Raw genomic sequence first — 20,657 nt, 5'->3', positions numbered from 1 at the left:
TATGGTGAATTTAAATGTAATGACTATTTTATTGTATTATATTGTTGTATATTTATTGGATTTCTTCAATAAAATGTTATAAAGTTTAAAAAAAAAAAAAAATAAGCACCAAGGCTCATAAATATGCATGAATATTGCAAAGTGACCTGAACTTTTTAATAGGATTCAAATAGCAGAAGGATTGCTATCCTAAATTTTACCATTAACTGTCCACAGATTGATGTTATGATGCCGTTGCACCTTTGAATCATGCGTTAAAAAGCAACAGAGAGGATCCAAAATGGTGCCATAGTGGAAGGACGTGCTGAAAGGCCGCATGAGCAGGGCTCAGCCTTTTGAAGAGTTTTGTCTGCTATGCTTTATTTCCCTTTTGTTTTTCGATGGGGGAAAAGGAGAGGAAACGTGCGGGAGCCTGCCCCGGTGGCACCATCCACTCCGGTAATGAGAGCGCCGACTCTTGATTTCTTCCAAGCTCCCGTGGGACCAATGACCTTTTCTCCCTCGGTCGTGTCCAGAGTTTCTGCATTGGGCAGCAGTTTGAACGGGGCGTCCTTAAGCCCCATAGAACAAACGGCTCCCCCGCACCCGGGTGAAAGTTCATCAGAAGTTCAGCATTTGGCAGGGGGAACCCAAGCAAGATGATATCTCCTGTGCACAAAGGAGGGCTGCTTTCTGAGGATTTGGAGTTCGTTCCAAAGGAAGAACAACAACTGATGCAAGCTGCTTCCAAAACCTTGGGTCAAGAAACAGTGAGTAATGTAATGAAAGCCAAAACCCAGGTGACTCTGGTTTCAGAGGAGCAGGAAAAGTTAAGACCAGCCGTTGTGACACTTGATTCACTGTGGGATGCCATTAATTACATTACATTAGAGATTTCTATTCCGCCAATGCCTTGCGGTTCAAGGAGGATTACAAAAGAATTACAAAAAACGTATTACAAGAAGAAGATATCTGGTAATTTCTAGAGGAGATAAAGAGTAGATGAGGGTGCTTTGGGGAATTGGGAAGGTATTGGGAAGTGGGAAGGAGCTAGCGATCTTACAGTCTTCTCTGACAAAAGTCTTCTCTGATAAAATAAGTTAAGACAAAATACCGTAGATATGAAGAATATTTCTTAAGCAGTCTTGGTTTAAGTGCAGGTTGCTAATCAACATGGACAAGAAATGGATTTTTTAAGGCATGGGTAGGGAACTCCGGTCCTCAAGAGCCGTAACCACTCGGGTTTTCAGGATTCCCCCAATGAATATGCATGAGATCTATTTGCATGCACTGCTTTCAATGCATATTCATTGGGGAAATCCTGAAAACCCTACTGGAATATAGCTCTCGAGGACCAGAGTTCCCTACCCCTGCTTTAAGGGCTAGAATCTAGGCAGTGGAGACATGTGAATCCTCGGTGTTAAAAGATAGAAATTATATTGCAAAACGCTTAAGAGTACCTTGAAAATCAAATCGAGACGATTTAACTTACGATTTTAAAATTTTCCTAAGTCTCCACTGGTGCCAGTTATGAATACGTTTAAGCAATGTCTGATAGAAGTTTTGAGGATGCCGTTGGAGTCACTTCCTCCTATTATACGCCCTCCAGGGTTGGCGAGTGTTCTCTATAATTTTCTAGTTCTTTGCTTTGCGTTTATTTTTAGCTTAAGCAGTGTCTTGTTGTGCATTTATGCATTGTAATTTTATTTGTTTTTATGTTGATTTAATGCTGCACTCCAATTTGTTGCTTGTTCACGTGCAAAAGGCAGTTAAGCAGTTCTGTTCTCCAGGGTGATTATCTTGGCAGAGAGAGAGAGAGAGAGAGAGAGAGAGAGAAGAAAATACTCTAAGTTTTCCAGAATATAGCATTTATTTACTAGCATTTTGAAGAAATCCACCCATGGCAGTGTAAAATAGTCATGTCAAAAATTTTTTTACTAGATCTACTGTTAATGCTCAGGGAAGTTCTTTTCTGATGAATCCCAACCTATGATTGATATATGAATTTCAGGGGAATTCCTTACTTATGGCATGCCCTTCTATTAATAAAGAAAAAAAAAATCAGTGCTCAAGGCAAGTTACAGCAAGAATATAATACAGTTAAAAATACAGAGGGAGGGAAGGGAGGGAATCTTCCATTCAGGGGGGGAGGGAAGTGGGTAAGAGGAGGGGGAATGAGGGGAGGGGAGTGGGGGGGTATAAGATGTTTTGCAATGAGTCATTTGGAAATATATTTTGAAGGAATGATAAAAATATGTATGAAAATATAATTGTGAATCTAATTGAAATGAAAATCTATGTATATTATATTATATTTAATTATTTCCTTCAATAAAATGTTATAAATTAAAAATACAAATGCCCACACATTATACTTTGGCTTATCCTGTAATACAAATCATTCAGAGATTATGAAGGAAATACCTAGGTAATGATGTTTGGGTTCAAATACATGCTGGATGGGTGAGGTTTTGATTTGGAAAATTTGCTTGCTTTTAAGAAGCAGCTGCAGAAATGGGGCACCAGAGACATCGTAGTCTTGTCTTGAGAAGGTCACATGCCATAAGACTTGTGTTAACACCTGTCCTTCCTGACTACTTATCTAGGGCAAAAATACACGAATGCCCCCTCCATCAATATCTGAAATGATAAGCAGACCTTCTTGCACGGGGTTTCCGAACTCTGCAAGCACTTTCATCAGGATCTGTTAATGTCAGTCAGTATGCAAAGTGCACGTGTTTCACAGCTGTCATTTCAAGACTGCTCTATCCCTCCCACTACACAGAGAAACAGGAGGTAAAACTTCATTAAAAAGAGACACAATTTACTGCTAGCATTAGTCACTTTGCATCCAGAGCTGCAGCCATTCTCGTTGCACGGGGGGGCAGAAATTTCACCATCCCCAGTAGTATCCAACCCATACCCATCAAGATCCATTCCATCCCCACAAAATAATCACAGTTAACCTCAAATATTTTACGTAGATCAATTTATATCCTCACCTGCTGATTGTGTAATATAATACCTATCCATAATGTATAGATGAATCAACATTAGCCATCATTTATTAACAAGCCTCTAAATCAGGGGTGTCAAAGTCCCTACTCGAGGGCCGCAATCCAGTCGGGTTTTCAGGATTTCCCCAATGAATATGCATGAGATCTATTTGCATGCACTGCTTTCATTGTATGCTAATAGATCTCATGCCTATTCACTGGGGAAATCCTGAAAACCCGACTGGATTGCGGCCCTCGGAGGGACTTTGATACTCCTGCTCTAAATCATAAATCTAATCAATCCTTAGATCAGGGCTGCCCAAGTCCGGTCCTCGAGATCTACTGGCAGGCCAGGTTTTCAGGATATCCACAATGAATATGCCTGAGATTTGCCCGCACCGCCTTCTTGGTATGCAAATCTCTCTCATGCGTGTTCATTGTGGAAATCCTGAAATCCTGGCCTGCCAGTAGATCTCGAGGACCGGACTTGGGCAGCTGTGCCTTAGATACTACTGTCAAGTAAAGATGCTTTATATGCCTATTCCGCCAATGAAGTCTGTCAATATAGAAATTTACTTTGTTTGTGCAAGGGACACTCTTGTATATCATACTCCAACAACATAGTGAAAATATTTATTTATTTCACTTACTTAGGATTGGCTCTTGGTATGTCACCAAATATCCTCCTCTTTTTTTTTTTTTTTTCCCCCAAAACCGCGGAAGCGGTTTTTATCGCAGGCCAGTGCGCTGAATGTTCTGCGCTGCTCTCAACACTCATATTAACTCTATGAGTGTTGGGAGCAGCGCAGAGCATTCAGCGTGCCGACCTGCGCTAAAAACAGCTTCCGCAGTTTTGTAAAAGGGGAGGGATGGGGTTTGTGAGTTAACAGTATCAATTAAATATGAAATCTATCGTAAGAGACTTGTTAAGCCTATTAGAAGCTTTTCTACACACTGTCCAGAGAAAAGTTGTGAATTTTAGCTAAATTCATGCTCCAGCATATTTACCGTATTTTCGCGGATATAACGCGCGCGTTATACGCGTTTTTACCTACCGCGCATACCCCTCGCGCGTTATATGCCTGAGCGCGGTATACAAAAGTTTTTAAACATAGTTCCCACCCCGCCCGACGCCCGATTCACCCCCCCCAGCAGGACCGCTCGCACCCCCACCCCGAACGAACGCTCGCACGCGCTCCCACCCGCACCCGCATCCACGATCGGAGCAAGAGGGAGCCCAAGCCCTCTTGCCCGGCCGACTCCCCGACGTCCGATACATCCCCCCCCGGCAGGACCACTCGCACCCCCACCCCCGAAGGACCGCCGACTTCCCGACAATATCGGGCCAGAAGGGAGCCCAAACCCTCCTGGCCACGGCGACCCCCTAACCCCACCCCGCACTACATTACGGGCAGGAGGGATCCCAGGCCCTCCTGCCCTCGACGCAAACCCCCCTCCCCCCCAACGACCGCCCCCCCCAAGAACCTCCAACCGCCCCCCCAGCCGACCCGCGACCCCCCTGGCCGACCCCACGACCCCCCCACCCCCCTTCCTCGTACCTTTAGTAGTTGGCCGGACAGACGGGAGCCAAACCCGCCTGTCCGGCAGGCAGCCAACGAAGGAATGAGGCCGGATTGGCCCATCCGTCCTAAAGCTCCGCCTACTGGTGGGGCCTAAGGCGCGTGGGCCAATCAGAATAGGCCCTGGAGCCTTAGGTCCCACCTGGGGGCGCGGCCTGAGACACATGGTCGGGTTGGGCCAATGTGCCTCAGGCCGCGCCCCCAGGTGGGACCTAAGGCTCCAGGGCCTATTCTGATTGGCCCACGCGCCTTAGGCCCCACCAGTAGGCGGCGCTTTAGGACGGATGGGCCAATCCGGCCTCATTCCTTCGTTGGCTGCCTGCCGGACAGGCGGGTTTGGCTCCCGTCTGTCCGGCCAACTACCAAAGGTACGGGGAAGGGGGGTGGGGGGTCATGGGGGTCGGCCAGGGGGGTCGCGGGTCGGCTGGGGGGGCGGTCAGAGGTTCTTGGGGGGGGGGGCGGTCGTTGGGGGGAGGGGGGTTGCGTCGAGGGCAGGAGGGCCTGGGATCCCTCCTGCCCGTAATGTAGTGCGGGGTGGGGTTAGGGGGTCGCCGTGGCCAGGAGGGTTTGGGCTCCCTCCTGGCCCGATATTGTTGGGGAGTCGGCGGTCCTTCGGGGTGAGGGTGCGAGTGGTCCTGCCGGGGGGGGGGGATGTATCGGACGTCGGGGGGGGCATCAGGCTTTCAGGATGGGGACAGACCTTCAAGGGGGGACAGGACTTCAAGGGGGGACAGTGCACGGAAAGTCAGGGGGGGTGAACGGAGAGTCGGGACAGCGCACGGAAAGTCAGGGCAGTGCACGGAAGTCAGGGGGGGGGTGAACGGAGAGTCGGGACAGCGCACGGAAAGTCAGGGCGGGCAAAAGGAGCGTCGGGCATCATGCGCGGTATACCCGTGAGCGCGGTATACAAAAGTTTTTGTACATATCATCGTGATTTCTGCGCGCTATACCCGTGTGCGTGTTTTACACGGGTGCGCGTTATATCCGCGAAAATACGGTAGATTCTAACCTAAAACAAGGATAAGAGTAAATGATGCAGTAAAAAATTTGTTCCAGAAGCATGGTTGTAATCCAAAGCACTCGTCTATGAAAGCGAATTTCCCCTTAGGAAATAATGGAAACTCAGACGATTCCTTCCCCAAACCAAAAACTTTTATGTATAACAATTTTTATTGAAAGAATCAAATAATCAGTACAATAGGATAATACAAAAATACATTCAATACAATAAGAATTACAATAAATTTCATACAAATTTAAATCATTCTTTCAAATTTAATTTCCATATGAATTAATTCAATCTTATCTACACCCCCCTTAATTCCATCCCCTACCCACTATCTTCCCCTAAATGAAATCCCTCACCCTGGATGAAAGTTGACAAAAATAAAGAATTAAAATAAATAACTGGAATGTAATTAGTAAACCTAAATTTTCATAATAAATCATTGATAACCAAACTTCGTATTTTTGGTGAAAGATTCTAAATATAAGGATCCCAAACCTCCATAAAAAGATGAGTTTTTTTTTTAGGCGAACCTTGAACCTCCCAACACTCAAATAAAAATAAGCAATGTAATTTCTAGGGGAGGAAGATGTGATAACTTTATATAACCTGACTTGACAACTCCTCTTTTTTCTCAGTTCAACATACAAACCACAAAAGATGTGGAATATAATATTAACAGCGGAACCTGGAATGGCCCGCTCTCACAACCAACTTCTTATTGTCCCAACCCTTCTCCTAAGTCCCAAAAACACACTCCACACTGTCGTTGGTGAAAACCTGGCCGCAGCCCTGTTTATTGAAATAAACATATAACTTCAACAAATTATAACCATGTTTAACAAACAGGTATTGTGAACAACACTGTAAACAAACACATCTTGAACCCGAGCTACTATGGCCATTAAAATGGCCCCCCGACCCCGCCGTGCTAGCAAGGGTCCGAGGGGTGGCATGTCTCCACATGCTCCATTGTCCAGGGTCATCCGACCCCACCAGGCACGGCTCCGCGCCGGCCCACCGCTCATCCCTTGATGAGCCCAGCAGCCAGTAGCTCGGGATACTGCCACCCACAATACTCATTCCCTCAAAATTCAGCATAGCGGGCGGGCGGGTGGGAAGCTGCTTTGGAGGACCCGACGACCGTTGGAGTCCTCCAGCTCCCCCCTCTTTATCTACCCTCCCGACATCCCCCTTGCTGCGGCCCTGACCAATCCTCTGTCTTTCCCGCGGCGGGAAGACTCGATCCATATCCCTACTCTAACCCCTCTCTCACACCCCGCCCCCCCCCATCCCAATGGGCACTCCCGCGGGCTTCCAGCTCCGCGTTAGATGCGCCCGTCGAGACGGGCTCTCGGGCTTTCTAAATATGAAAACACATTAGATCTCTGGTTTTTACATTTAGGGCACTGGTTCTCAACCGTCTTCTGGAGGCACATGTAGCTAGTCAGGTTTTCTGGATTATCACAGTGAATATCTATAAGATAAATTTGCATATTTTAGAGACTCATTACATGCAAATCTATCTCATGCATATCCACTGTGGTAGTCTTGAAAATCTGATTAGCAAGATGTGCTACTAGGACAGGGTTGAGAAGTGCTAATCTAGGGAGGAAAAAGATGGAAAAGAATGCAAACCATTATTTTCTAAAGAATGACAATGGGAGAAATAGGTGCAATTTTGATGTTTCAATGCTCCAGCTGTTCATAGGTATCATTACTCAAAAACTTTAATACAAATTACTATACGTACTTGTATTGCAAGACCTTGCTCATTTAGAACAGTCACTACACTCCCGCAGCGTCAGAGAGAGAAGAACCATCGGCTCAGTTGTGATGATGTGACGCGTGTATACTGTCTGTACTCGCATTGCAAGACTTTGCTTGATTATCAAGTTAAAATTTAATAAAATGTTTTGCTTGTTTTGCAAAACACTTGCAATCCAAGGTTTTACTGTACCACTGAATAATGCAAACCAAAAGGGATATATTGTTATTATCCAACAAAAAGATTCAATATGTATCCTTCTGTGAAAAGAAGGTGAACCCTTCATTTTGGAATGACATCGTCTTTAACTTCAGCTAAACATTTCCTGTATCAGCTATCATTCTCTCACAGCGTCTTTGATGAGTTTTGGTCATGCAGAATGTTTTCAAACCCGACATTTGAGGGCTTATAATCTAAATAGTTTAATATGTGCTTACCACGAAGTGCGCTAAAAGCATTTTATGGTATATAACTTCTGCGTGCCCTAACCCCCAAATTCTGTTTATAGCGCCTAAGATTATGAGCGCACATCGGGGTATGTAATTAATATGCATGCACAACTTGGCTTACTCAGAATTAATAATTGCTAATTAATACATGTTAATTAATGCTAATTGGCATCAATTAGAAGATACACACACAACTTGGTAGGCACACTGCACAAAGTGTTACGTGCCATGTCCAGTACGTGAACGTAAAAGGAAGCATGATCATGGGTGGACCATGGGCATTCCTAAAACCTATGCGCAGACCAACCAGTTGGCGCAAAACATATGCAGACATTTAGGTTTTAGTTGGCCTAAATGGATGCACTGGAGCTGAGCGCGATTCTATAAAGGTATGCATGACTTTTGCAAAATCATGCTTAAAGTCGTGCTAGTTGGCGACAATTTTTTTAGGCGTCGTACAGAGAAATCAGGTCTCAAGTGTGCGGTATTTTTTTAATCTAATTTATTTTCAGGAGGGGGGCCTGTCAGGAGTGGAGAATACATGAAATAACTTAGCAGTGCATAAATCCTCAAACCCACATTCAAAAGTGATGTTTTTGCAGATTTTTCAGATATGCTTCCACCAGCCCGTTATTATTTCAACATGGCTATGTGAACTCAATCTCTGGCACATATAATCATCATTTAATCTGCTTTTTGGGGGGGTTGTTGTTTTTTTTAAAACTTTTTAAAGTGCTTCCTGCGCATAATCAAAATTTAAATAAAACTTCCATCAAATTTCATCGAGATCGTTGCTAAAAAGCATTCAATAATTTGTTTTTTCTTAGCTCTACTTAGCTTTGTAGCCGCTGCAATGCCGGCTTTTAATTTTTGTTTTTTGCTCGTCCATGCCGGGAAGGGACTGGCCAACATGTTTTGCCGTTAGGCTTTTTCAAGAGCAGCCCCCTCTCTTAGTTTTCTACCTTGCACCATCCCGACTCAATCTGCTAAATTGTTTCATGTATAACCTTTTTGTAGCAGTTGTGTTAGAAATTTTTGGGGAGATTATATTGTAGTGGTCTCAAACTCGTGGCCCGGGGGCCACATGCGGCCCGCCAGGTACTATTTTGTGGCCCGCGGTCTATACTAGTGCTGCCCGCTCTTTGCAGCATCCTCTGGCTTCCCTCCTGGCCTCCAGCTCTTATCTTCAGATAATTACTGCAGCATGCAGAGAGGATTGCCAGTGCTGTAGCGATCCTTGCATGCTGCCATCATCCTCAGTATCACGTTCCCTCTGCCGCGATCCTGCCCCTGACGTCAGGGGAGGGGCGGGACCGTGGCAGAGGGAATGTGCTGCGGAGGCCGGTGGCAGCCTGCAAGGAATGTGACAGCACCGGCGATCCTCTCTACAGGCATGGTAATTAGGTGAAACTAATACCGGGAGGCCAGGGGAGAAGCTGGAGGACGCTTCAAAGAAGGGGGGAACATGCAGGCCTTTGAGGAGGGAAGTTTTATAAACTATAAAGAGTTTTACCTCATGCAAAATTGTCATAAGACATTAACTTTTTTTTCTGCGGCCCTCCATGTACCTACAAATCCAAATGTGGCCCTGCAAAGGGTTTGAGTTTGAGACCACTGTTATATTGGATGTACTTGAGAAGCGAAGATTAAAGCATAGATGTGCTACCCAGCTAGCTGTCTATTACCATAAACTAACTGGTTAGCATGACCATAACATGGGAGCTCTTAGTACCTACGGAGTAGTAGGAGGTGTTAGTGATCCCCGTCAATTTTTTTCAGGTTAATCAATCATTAGCAAGTGACCTGAAAGAGCACTATTGGAGATTGGACAGACCCCATATTTTAGTAGCATGACCTTCAAAACCCAGGAATGGATGCTGGCTGCTAAGTTAAAAGCCACTTTCTCACTTACTTGGCGATCAGAAAGCGTTAGCTCAGCTCGGAGGCACAGCCGCAGCTATGCAAAACCTTAACACGTGCAAGGAGAGAAGAAAAAAATAAATAAATAATAAAATCTCTAAAACCTGGGGGTGGAGGGTGGGGGAGAAAAGTTCCTCTCCCCAGCTGCAAAATAAACCTATTACTCTAATGCAGGAAAAATGTTCCATAACAACATAATCTCTGGAAAAAGATCAGTTCACCTGAACCGACTGCAGCTGCCCTTCTCTTTCCTGGACTGCCACGGGCTTTCCACCTTAGACTGGATTAAAACTCTGCATGGGAAGACTGGGGAAATGGATTTTTGAATACTGAAAGCTGAAACTTCCAGCGCATCCTAATTTCTCAGATGAAGAGGGAGGACCAGCAGTAAGGTCATGCATGGGGGAGGGGGAGGCGGTTAAGATTCATTGAGAAATCAGTGGAATAACGTCTAGTAAAACGAAATGATATACAGAAGGATGATGCAGAAATCTAAATTTGCTTAATATCATACGAAGTTTCCTACGAAACACACAACTTGCTCATGTCAACGGTTTACTACACACAGATACTACACAACTTATTACATTATTAAAGAACTCTGACAGCCTTCCCAATTTACAAAAAAAAGCAAACTCACTCCTTCCAAACATGTGACAAGAACATACATTCCCTCCTACATGGTCACCGCTGATTTCCTGGCAAATGCGTTGCAAGGGATGCTCCACATTCCTTACCTAAGACGTGTGGGCCGATTCCCAGAAGAGGCCTTAAAAGATACTATTCTTTCAGCCTAAAACAGAGGAGGGTGCTCTACCACTGCAATATTAAAGGTGGTGCTGTTAACCCTCCCCCTCAGACAAGCCTCCGTTACTGAAGTACTATTTGCTTCTTCATCAGCAAGCTTGAGAGAAAGGGGAAGAGTACCCCCCCCTCTCCTCAGATTAAAACCAAACTAGTGCCCTAAACAACAAAATCCCCAAGATTCTATACAGGTTGCACAAGCTTGGGTGCCCAGGGCAGAGCAAATTAGTTAATGAAACATTATTATTTGTTTTATCGACTTCATTTTATATCCTGTCCTCTCCAACGAGCTCAAAAAGGATTACAAGGTTGACATACATACTGTACACTCATAATCCCTTTGTCTGTGCATTAACGCAAGATCCACTTCGGAGTGAGTTTCGACGGAGACTTCAGTAGTTGGAACCTAAGCACCGTGCCGGGCAGAGCTCTGAATTCTTGCCCAGAAATAGCTAAGAAGAAAAAAAAAAAAAGTTAAACTGAATCAGGTTGGGCAGACTGGATGGATCATTCGGGTCTTTATCTGCCATCATCTACTATGTTATATTTGACCATTTTAAGTTAACATAATTTCCCTCCCTTCCCCCCCCCTCCCATCTTCTATATACATTGAAGGAACTAAGGCCAGTACTGGGCAAGCTTGCACGACCTGTGTCCCGTATATGGACATTCAGTTGAGGACGGGCTGGGGAGGGCTTCGATGGCTGGGATGGTTAAGATGGGCTGGAGATGGAACCTAAGCACACTACCGGGCGGAGCTCTGGGTTTCTGGCCCAGAAATATCTAAGAAAAAGGACCATTTAAATTAAATGATTAATTTATAGAGCACGTATGGTTGGGCAGACTGGATGGACCATTCAGGTCTTTATCTGCCGTCATTTACTATGTTACTATGTAACATACATTGAGTCTTCCAACCAAGTACACTTGGTTGGAAGGCAGTGACTGGATTTATGGGAAGAGGTAAGTTTTTATTGCTTTTCTAAAGTTCAAAAGTCCTTTGAGGGATCCGATGTTAACCGGTACTAATTTGGACTGACGCGATTCTGGCTATGCGCTATTCTGTAACGCTGCGCACCCAAAAAGGGGCATGGGCTGATCAGGGACTTTCCAAAAATGTAGGCGCATTGTTACAGAATATTGGGGTGGCGTACCCAGCTTGTGCATCAGGATTCATACCAGGTTTCAGCAGACGTAAGTCGTCGTGCCCAAATTTAGGCGCAAGAATCCACGCTACGTGCCATTCTGTAAAGGGTGCTCAGCTCGGAACGCCCTTTAGTGCAGGTTTGTTTGTTTTTTTTGGGGGGGGGGTTTACCAGCACCTAATTTGGAGCATCTAAAAAAAAAAAAAGCAAAACATAAGCAATGGATTCCCCCTGGGAACGAGGTTTTATCCTCACCAATGAAGAGTGAAGAGAGAGGAATGCCTTTGAAATGCATTTGAAGTTCTAAGATCAAGTTAAAAAAAAAAAAAAAAGCAGACAATGTTCCCAAGAGTTTATTTAAAAGCTGTTTAAGTGATAAATAACATTATTGAACTGACAAAGTATATAAAGATAGAATGCCAAATGGTTACTCGATATGGAAAAACAAATGCTTTTTACTCTATTATGTATGAGCATTTTAATACAGCCCATATCCAGAAGGGGACTAGTATATACCCTGCTTATGGAATATATGATGAATGATATTTTGAAGAAGAGCTTAAATTAATTCCTAGTGCTTCCACTTCCACGATGATTTGCCTCTAAATTGTCAATGTGTCTCTGAGGTTGGGCCACTATGAAGGCAGTTGCCTCTGTGGTACCAGTCACACCTTGTTGACAAACTCATGGTCTGTTGCATTATTTCACTCCGGTTACAGAATATAAACACTTTCTGGAAATGTTTAGGGATCGCTCAAACAAAAGGTTTACAAACTTATACAGGCCAGTTATCTCCAGTCTACAGTGGCAAAACAATTCAGCATGACTGAATATAATAAGCTTGCTTTGAGGCAAAATTGCAAAGGCAACATGACCTCAACATCCAGGATGTGCATCAGAGCCTAAGAACGCATACCCGGTACTGCCATTGCACTTAGAAACTTCCCTGCAATAAAACTCATGACTGGAAGAAAAACTGGTTCCCCCCCCCCCTATATGCTCATATTCTATATTATAATATAATTCTTAATATTCTGATGATACGCAAACAGAAAGGCCCAAAAGTTCTACAGCAAGAGAAGGGATATCAGAAAAAGACGGAGACTGTGGAACATAATATTCTTGAAATGTTTACTATAAAGTAAAATCAAGGCAAAAGAGAAAAAAAACCTCCTAACCACTCGAGCTGCAACACTTGACCCACAACTCTACAACCTACTGACCACAGACTACAAAACCTTCAAAAAAGACATAAAAACCCTTCTATTCATAAAACACCTAAAACCAAACTAACACAATCAGAAATGTCCCAAGCACCACCTGCAACTACTACATATGAACTTCCAATATCATGACAACTCAGATGTAATCCTTAGCAACTCAAAGAAATGTACAAACTACTCCCTAAATACTTCCAATACTAAATACTGCTAATCTCCGGACAATCCATTTGTAATCCGCCTTGAACTGCAAGGTAATGGCGAAACAGAAATCCCTAATGTAATGTAAAATACATCTACAATAAAAAGCAGTTGACCCCATCAGTGGCAACTGACCCGGCACGGTCCGTGTTTCGGCTTACACAAGCCTTCCTCATTGGTCCAGGTCAGCATACACACGATCAAAATACTGAGGTGGATGTAAATACTAATAGATACCGAAAAGACAAGAGTGTCTGCAATCCCATTATCAGGCACTGAAACAGGATTCCCTATAGATATTCAATGTAAAGCTTCAGCCCTCTGAAAACATTCAATGTGACAGAAATATTCTGCTAGAAAGCATTCCCATCTCATATGTAGCAGAACGTTTGCTTCTAAAGTATTAAGTTATGAAATGCTCTGGAGCCTACTTAAAAGAAAGGAGTTTCAAAAATGTTAAGGACTGCTGCAAACATGGCTTCTCTTTCCACCTGCAAGAGTAAAACTTGAACAAAACAATGGCAGTCAAGTTTCAGGAGTATATCCCACACAACGTGGATCCTATATTATGAACTATATTTGCCAAAACACCAGGACAACTTTCAAAAAAGTATATTTTAGCTATCTAGCCCTCCCCCCACCCTTTTTACAAAACCGCAGCATGGTTTTAAGCCACGGCCATGGCAGTAACAGCTCCGACGCTCATAGGAATACTATGAGCATCGCAGCTGTTAGCTCCATGGCCGGCGCTAAAAAATGCACTACGGTTTTGGAAACTTGGCTCACCCTCGCTTTCACTCTCAAGGAGCACTTGCCAGGAGCACAAAGTTGGCATGGAAATTCAAGTATATAGGGAGATCTGATTTTCAAATCTATCCCTCAGATTCTATAAAGGTCACTGAAAGCTGAGCGCCAAAACTTGGGAGCCATCTTGGGAGTTGCCCACACAACTCAATTAACAAGCAAATAACTAGCAATAACTGGAGTTAATTTGGCATCGGTTGAGATTTGTGCATGCAACTTGCTGCACGCTATAACACAGGGGTAGGGAACTCCGGTCCTCGAGAGCCGTATTCCAGTCGGGTTTTCAGGATTTCCCCAATGAATATGCATGAGATCTATTTGCATGCACTGCTTTCAGTGCATATTCATTGGGGAAATCCTGAAAACCCGACTGGACTACGGCTCTCGAGGACCGGAGTTCTCCACCCCTGCTATAACAGGTCATGCAGTACCATAGTGTACAACCCAAAAGGGGTGGGGGGCATGGGCACGGGAAATCAGGGACATTCCAAAAAAATTGTGCCCCTCATTAACAGAATTCACACACCAGGATTTTTACCAGCTGATGTTAAATCATTGTAACCAAAGTAGGGTGTGGGAATCAACACTCATCCTGGAGTACCCTTTACACAATGGCACTGAGTGATAATTTCTTTCTGGCACTTAATCTAATCTAATACACGATTTATTAATCACACTATACCAAAAAGGTTCAAGGCGATTTACATTCAACAAGTCGTATAAAAAAAAGTTTTCAAATTTTTACGAAACCTTAAGTAATTGATATCAGTCCTAATGCAAACAGATAGATTATTCCACATTGTAATGGCAGCGTAAGCAAGAGGAGTTGAGCTGTCGTTTATACCGCACTCCTCTCATCTGTGGCAAATGTAGTAATATAGTACCACATAATCTGATGGAAGAATAATGCAAATGAGAAAAAAGCAGAATCAGATTATCTGGAGAATCAGTCTGTAATATATGATGAACTGTGCAAGTTGATTCAAACTTAATTTGCCTATGTCTGGTCTAGAAGCTTGGGAGGAGTTTGAGGGGGTCTGGAGGGAGGGTGTCAGCAGTTAGGGAGTTTCCAAAGTTCTGGGGGTGGGGGTCCGGCAGAAGAGAGGGAAGGGGAATTCTCGGTGGTGGTGGGGGTGGGGGGGGTGTCGGGGGTTCCAGCGGGAGGGAGAGGGCATCCCTACTGCTGAGGGAATTCACAGGGAAGTTCCCTGCCCTAGCCACTCAGCTGATCGCAGCAGGGGAAATCCCTTGCTGCGATTATTTTGCTGAGCTACATTTCAGGCGTCTGTCAAGGACCTAGGGAGATGCCTAGGGCTGCTTAAGTTCACTCAAGGTCACTTCTGGGTGAAACCATACCCACACCCAGCCTTGGGCGAGCTTAAGTGTCCCGGCATGTCTCCCTCAACTGCGACAAACACCTACAATGTAGGTGGCGTACCTCAAGGGTTTTTTGTTGTTTTTTTTTAGAAAACGTGCATCCCAATTGGCTGGTTAGACAACTTAGGACGCCGTTTACAGAATCTGCCCTCAGTGCCTCATTTACTAACCTGTGTTATTGTACACTAATGCAATTTATTTACTTATTAAATGAGGCTATATATTTCTACCTCAGGCAATCAAATGTGAAGTCACTTGACCAAGATCACAAGAAGTCATACTGGAAGAAATTAATTTGAACCCTAGCTTCCCTGGATCTTGGCCTAGATGGACCATTCGGGTCTTTATCTGCCGTCATCTACTATGTTACTATGCTCTGTTAAGCCACTCCACTCTTATTGCTTCTTAAAGATTGCAAAAGAAATACATTAAAAAAATTGCAATCTAACAGAAATGTCAGAATCATCGGAAGTGGCAAAGAATTAAGTTCAGTACTGGAAAGGAGGAGAACCCTAATAAGAACATAAGAACTGCTGCTGCTGGGTCAGACCACTGGTCCATCGTGCCCAGCAGTCTGCTCACACGGCGGCCCTTTGGTCAAAGACCAGTGCCCTAACTGAGTCTAGCCTTACCGGCATACGTTCTGGCTCAGCAGGACCTTGTCTTACTTTGTCTTGAATCCCTGGAGGGTGTTTTCCCCTATAACAGCCTCCAAAAGAGCGTTCCTTCTGCCCGACTTCAGCTATACATATTGCCATAAAGTAAATGGACAAAGCTTATTGCCAAAAAAAAAAATATTTTAACAAACCTCATGCTATGCATACAGGTTAATGCTACAGAACAAATTAGGAACTTTTGCAGATCCATTATCAGCTGCCCCCTGAAGTCTCTCTCTTAAGAGCCCTAAAACAGGGAAATGAACGGAATTCTCTACCCCCTGGCCCAGGAAAGTTCAAGAGTAAATCTAGTGAATAGGATATATGATAGAAAATAGGATTTAAAGAAAATAGGTTTAAGGTGGTGGTAATCTAGGGTTGATTTGTATACCATACCATCAGAAAAAAAAAAAAAAAAAAAAAAAAGATACAAGCTGCAACTACCATATAACTGCATTGTACTGTCTTCCAAGAATAAATTTATACCTGTCTTTAAGAGTTTCAGAACCCTATGCATATAGCATGACTTCCTTTACGTATGGTCCACTTGTAGACAAGCCAACAATCAAGGGAAAGGCACGGAAAGAGACATCTGCACTGCACGCCCCCATTTAAAGTGCCTCGTCTGTATAAGGCAGGGGTGTCTAATGTCGGTCCTCGAGGGCCGCAATCCAGTCGGGTTTTCAGGATTTCCCCAATGACTATGCATGAGATCTATGTGCATGCACTGCTTTCAATGCATATTCATTGGGGAAATCCTGAAAACCCGACTGGATTGCGGCCCTCGAGGAGGGACTTTGAGATCCCTGCGGCTAGATTCATTAACCTGCCTCTCTGTGGCCGATCCGCAGCAGGCTGACCAATTCACGAAGGGAGACTATTCAAATGGGGGCGATCGGAGACATGCCCCTATCTGACTACATGGATCGCTGTGTAGCGATCCCGACGCTTGCGCAGACCATCTACTTTGCCTGTAGATCAGGGGTAGGGAACTCCGGTCCTCGAGAGCCGTATTCCAGTCGGGTTTTCAAGATTTCCCCAATGAATTCGCATGAGATCTATGTGCATGCACTGCTTTCAATGCATATTCATTGGGGGAAATCCTGAAAACCCGACTGGATTGCGGCCCTCGAGGACCGACATTGGACACCCCTGGTATAAGGGAAAGTGGAAACCTGGGTGGTGTCAGGACAAGGTAAAGTGCAATTATAAACGTTTCTGCAACTGTTTACACACCTAACAGCCAGCTCAACTCAAGACGTGTCAGCAGACACGAGCATGCATATTTATAATATAGACTTTGCAGAGAGGATCACTTGGCACAGTGGTTGCCGAGCCCCCAACTTCCTTCACCGTGGCACCTCCGTCATTTGCAAATGCTTGGCCCCTATGGCACGAGCCACTCACCCCCCCCTCCCTCCCCCCAATTCAAAACCGTCTGGCATCAAAAAGCAGTCTGTTGAAACTCAGGCTCCGAATGCCATCTAGCACTATGTTTCGGGGAGGGGAGGCTTTAGACCAGTGATTCCCAACCCTGTCCTGGAGGAACACCAGGCCAATCGGGTTTTCAGGCTAGCCCTAATGAATATGCATGAGAGAGATTTGCATATGATGGAAGTGATAGGCATGCAAATTTGCTTCATGCATATTCATTAGGGCTAGCCTGAAAACCCAATTGGCCTGGTGTTCCTCCAGGACAGGGTTGGGAACCACTGCTTTAGACAACGTCCCCAAACGTCCCGGAGCCCTGCACCGCTCGGCTCCTAACGGGACGCCAAAAGCCCCGCAAATTCCCGCGGCCGAGCTCTCCCTACCGCCGGGGACGGGGCTCAGCCTTCGCCCCTCCCGCCCTGCCCACTGACACCTCACGGCAGAATATTATGCACAGACACCCCCCCCCACCCCCGTGGAGAGCTTTTTACCTGCCGCCGGTGCGCCCCGTCTTCCCTCCTCGGTGGCAAGGCTTCGGGAACCGCGGGGAGGCGGACTGGAGCAGACCCTTCGTCCCGCGCGCAGCAACACGGCACCTGCAAAAGCGGCGGCGGCGGCTATTCCCACAGGACCTGGCCAAAGGCACGAGACGGGGGAGGGGGGGGGGTTGAAAACACACTCCAGCCCACGCCCCTCGCGTTACGCAATCACCTCGCGCCGGCGTGGCGCTCGCGGACACGGAAACGCCGCGTGCGCCGCCCACATACACTCTCTCTCTCTCCGCCTCCGCGTGCCGGCGTTAGGCCCCGCCTTTTCGCGGAAGTGACTTGGAGGGGGGGGCGGGGGTGAGACGATTCGATTCGGGCCGTATTTAATTCGTTCGGATGTTTGTTTGGGGTTGGTTTGTTGTTGTTTTTAGCTCGTCCTCTCGACAGTGCATAGACCGAGTTGCAAAATAAGAGGCACAGATCCGTTTTGGGGGGGGGTTGTTGCGTAAGATCGGCGAGAGGCAAACGTCTTACGAAGAGAATCGGAAACAGTATGTAATGCCATTTACCTATGCTTAACAAAAAAAAAAAAAAAAAGCCTCCCAAGACTCCAGCTTATTCAGAACACGGCAGCCAAGCTGATCTTTGCAAAACGTAAATCTGACCACGTCTCCCCACTCCTGGCCAATCTTCACTGGCTCCCAGTGATTTCCAGAGTCCAATTCAAATGCTCTTGCCTGGCTTTTAAGATTATTCACGGCATCCTTCCTTCCCTAATCCCACTTTCCTTTAACTCCTCGCGCCCTGACTCCACCAGGACCGCCCATAAATTAAAACTATCCTTCCCCTCCCTACAGGGTATTCTCCACGCAGGTAAACTGGGAAAATCACTTCTTTTCAAAATCACAGGTCTCTGGAATGACCTTACCATCCCGCTGCGGAACCTGAGCTCCCTCCATTTATTCCGCAAGCAACTAAAAACCTGGCTCTTCTCTATCATGTCATTTCTTTTCCCTTATTTTTCCACTCGATTTATAAACTTATGTAAACCTTTTCCTACCCTTTCTCATTTTTAAGTTCTTGTAAACCGTGCCGAGCTCTACTTCCGTGGAGATGATGCGGTATATAAACTTAAGGTTTAGTTTAGTTTAGTCGGGCCCGACGTCACCTTGGCCCTGTCGCTAGGGCCGGGTGAATCTAATCCTAAGCGATGAGGTAGCAGTTGCTGTACGAGGTCCTCAACGAGCGGGGGATGGGGGGGGGGCTCTGCCTGAATTCCTCTGCTGGTTAGAGAGTTGCGTGGGGACAGAAATCCCACCCATCCCCACCTGTCCCCACCAGGATCCTCTCTGTCCCCACCCATCCCCGCAAGGAATTACCTCCATTCCCGTCCGTCCCCATAAAAAGCAGCAAATACTTCTGACAGGATCATCAATTCCACAGTTTCTTTTGTGTTTGAGCTGCTGTTTTCCTTGTGGAATCTCTTTTGTGGAACCCTTTTTTTGTTCAGGTAATTAACTTATAAACCCCCTCTTTTACTAAGGCTGACCTGTCCATTATATTATATGGACGAACCCTGCTTCCAAAGCCTTCCATCCCCGTGGGAATCCCATGGGCCAGAGGAGGGTCCCTGCGGGAGTCCCGTGGGTTGGGGGGGGATCCCCGCGGGATTCCCGTGATCCCCGTTCCCATGCAGACCTCTACTGCTGGTCAGCCTGCTGCCAGGTCCTAGGATTATTTACATAACTTTTTAAAGACAGAAAAGCAAGCAAGAAAGCAGATTTCCCATAATGTTCCCGGAGGAACCAAGAGGCTACGGATGTCCAAAATTTAAAAAAAAAAAATCTTCCAAGAAGGAGAGAGCTGATCATCCGTCTCTGCATTGGGTTTAGGCACATTGTGGAAGACAATTTCAAATGACTGCTACCCGGGATGTTATTGCTTAGGGTAAAATATAGGCAGGAAAAGGATATTTTCATGTACTTTGTTAAGTGATAAGAGCATAAAATGCACTTTATGGGGGTCCATTGAGCATATGATGGGGGCCATTCTGTCACACAAGTACCCAGCCGAATTCCAAGGGGTAGGTCCATGGCTTAGGCTTTGCATCTACCCCCATAGTTTTGAAAATTGGCCTCCTGTTAGAAGGGGAATGGGAATCACAACATTTTTGGCCAGAAAAGGAAGCAAATAAATGCCTCTGCCTAATGGAAATGAATCAGGTTGTGACTACCCAACTGCATTCCACTACTGTACCTATAGGTCATCTTAAGCAAATAATTTGTTTTCATGTCCCTTCAAGGTCAGCATCTTCAGGTTTAACTGGGCATTGTTCCACACTTCTGGGTGTAGTGTGCCATCTCTCTCTTGCAAACAGCTCAGTAAACTAAGACATCTATTTATTTCTATAGCTGTAAAAGACATTCCGCATGGTACATATACACAAGAGACTGCCCCTTTTAATATGGTTTATATTCCAGTCAACAGACAAAGATAAGGTAAATACAGCATTTTAAGAATTATATTTTAAACTAAGAAAAGCCAGAGCACTGTTATCTATTCCCAACCTGATGTCGCTGGAGTGGAGGAGTATCCCAGTAGTTGGTGCAGTGGGCTCAGAGCCAGGGAAGCCAGAATCTCACTTCTTCCATTGGCATTCTTTATGACCTTGGACAATTCATTTCACCCTCCATTTTCTTAAATACCAACTTAGATTGCAAGTCCTACCTGGGACAGGGCAATATAGTACCAGAATGTAAATCACCTCGATATTAGGCGAGTAATTAAATCTAAAATCAAAATCCACTGCTTAAACTCCTATTTCAGCCCTCAA

The 20,657-nt window shown here is 45.2% G+C and overlaps 1 protein-coding gene across 7 annotated transcripts in view; it reads right to left on the bottom strand.

The window, feature by feature from the left end:
- Positions 1-18,052, bottom strand: part of HIVEP3 (HIVEP zinc finger 3) — a 391,298-nt gene extending 373,246 nt beyond the window's left edge. For all 7 annotated transcript variants that reach the window (XM_033954082.1, XM_033954084.1, XM_033954087.1 and 4 more), the window contains exon 1: positions 17,828-18,052. The gene's annotated coding sequence lies outside the window, so the exon portion shown is untranslated. The remainder of the gene's footprint in view (positions 1-17,827) is intronic.
- Positions 18,053-20,657: the final 2,605 nt, after the last annotated feature.

Source organism: Geotrypetes seraphini, chromosome 8, assembly GCF_902459505.1.
Source record: "Geotrypetes seraphini chromosome 8, aGeoSer1.1, whole genome shotgun sequence".
NCBI classification, from domain to species: Eukaryota; Metazoa; Chordata; class Amphibia; order Gymnophiona; family Dermophiidae; genus Geotrypetes; species Geotrypetes seraphini.
The sequence above is the reverse complement of the archived record's forward strand: the minus strand, read 5'-3'. Positions and strand labels throughout refer to the sequence as shown.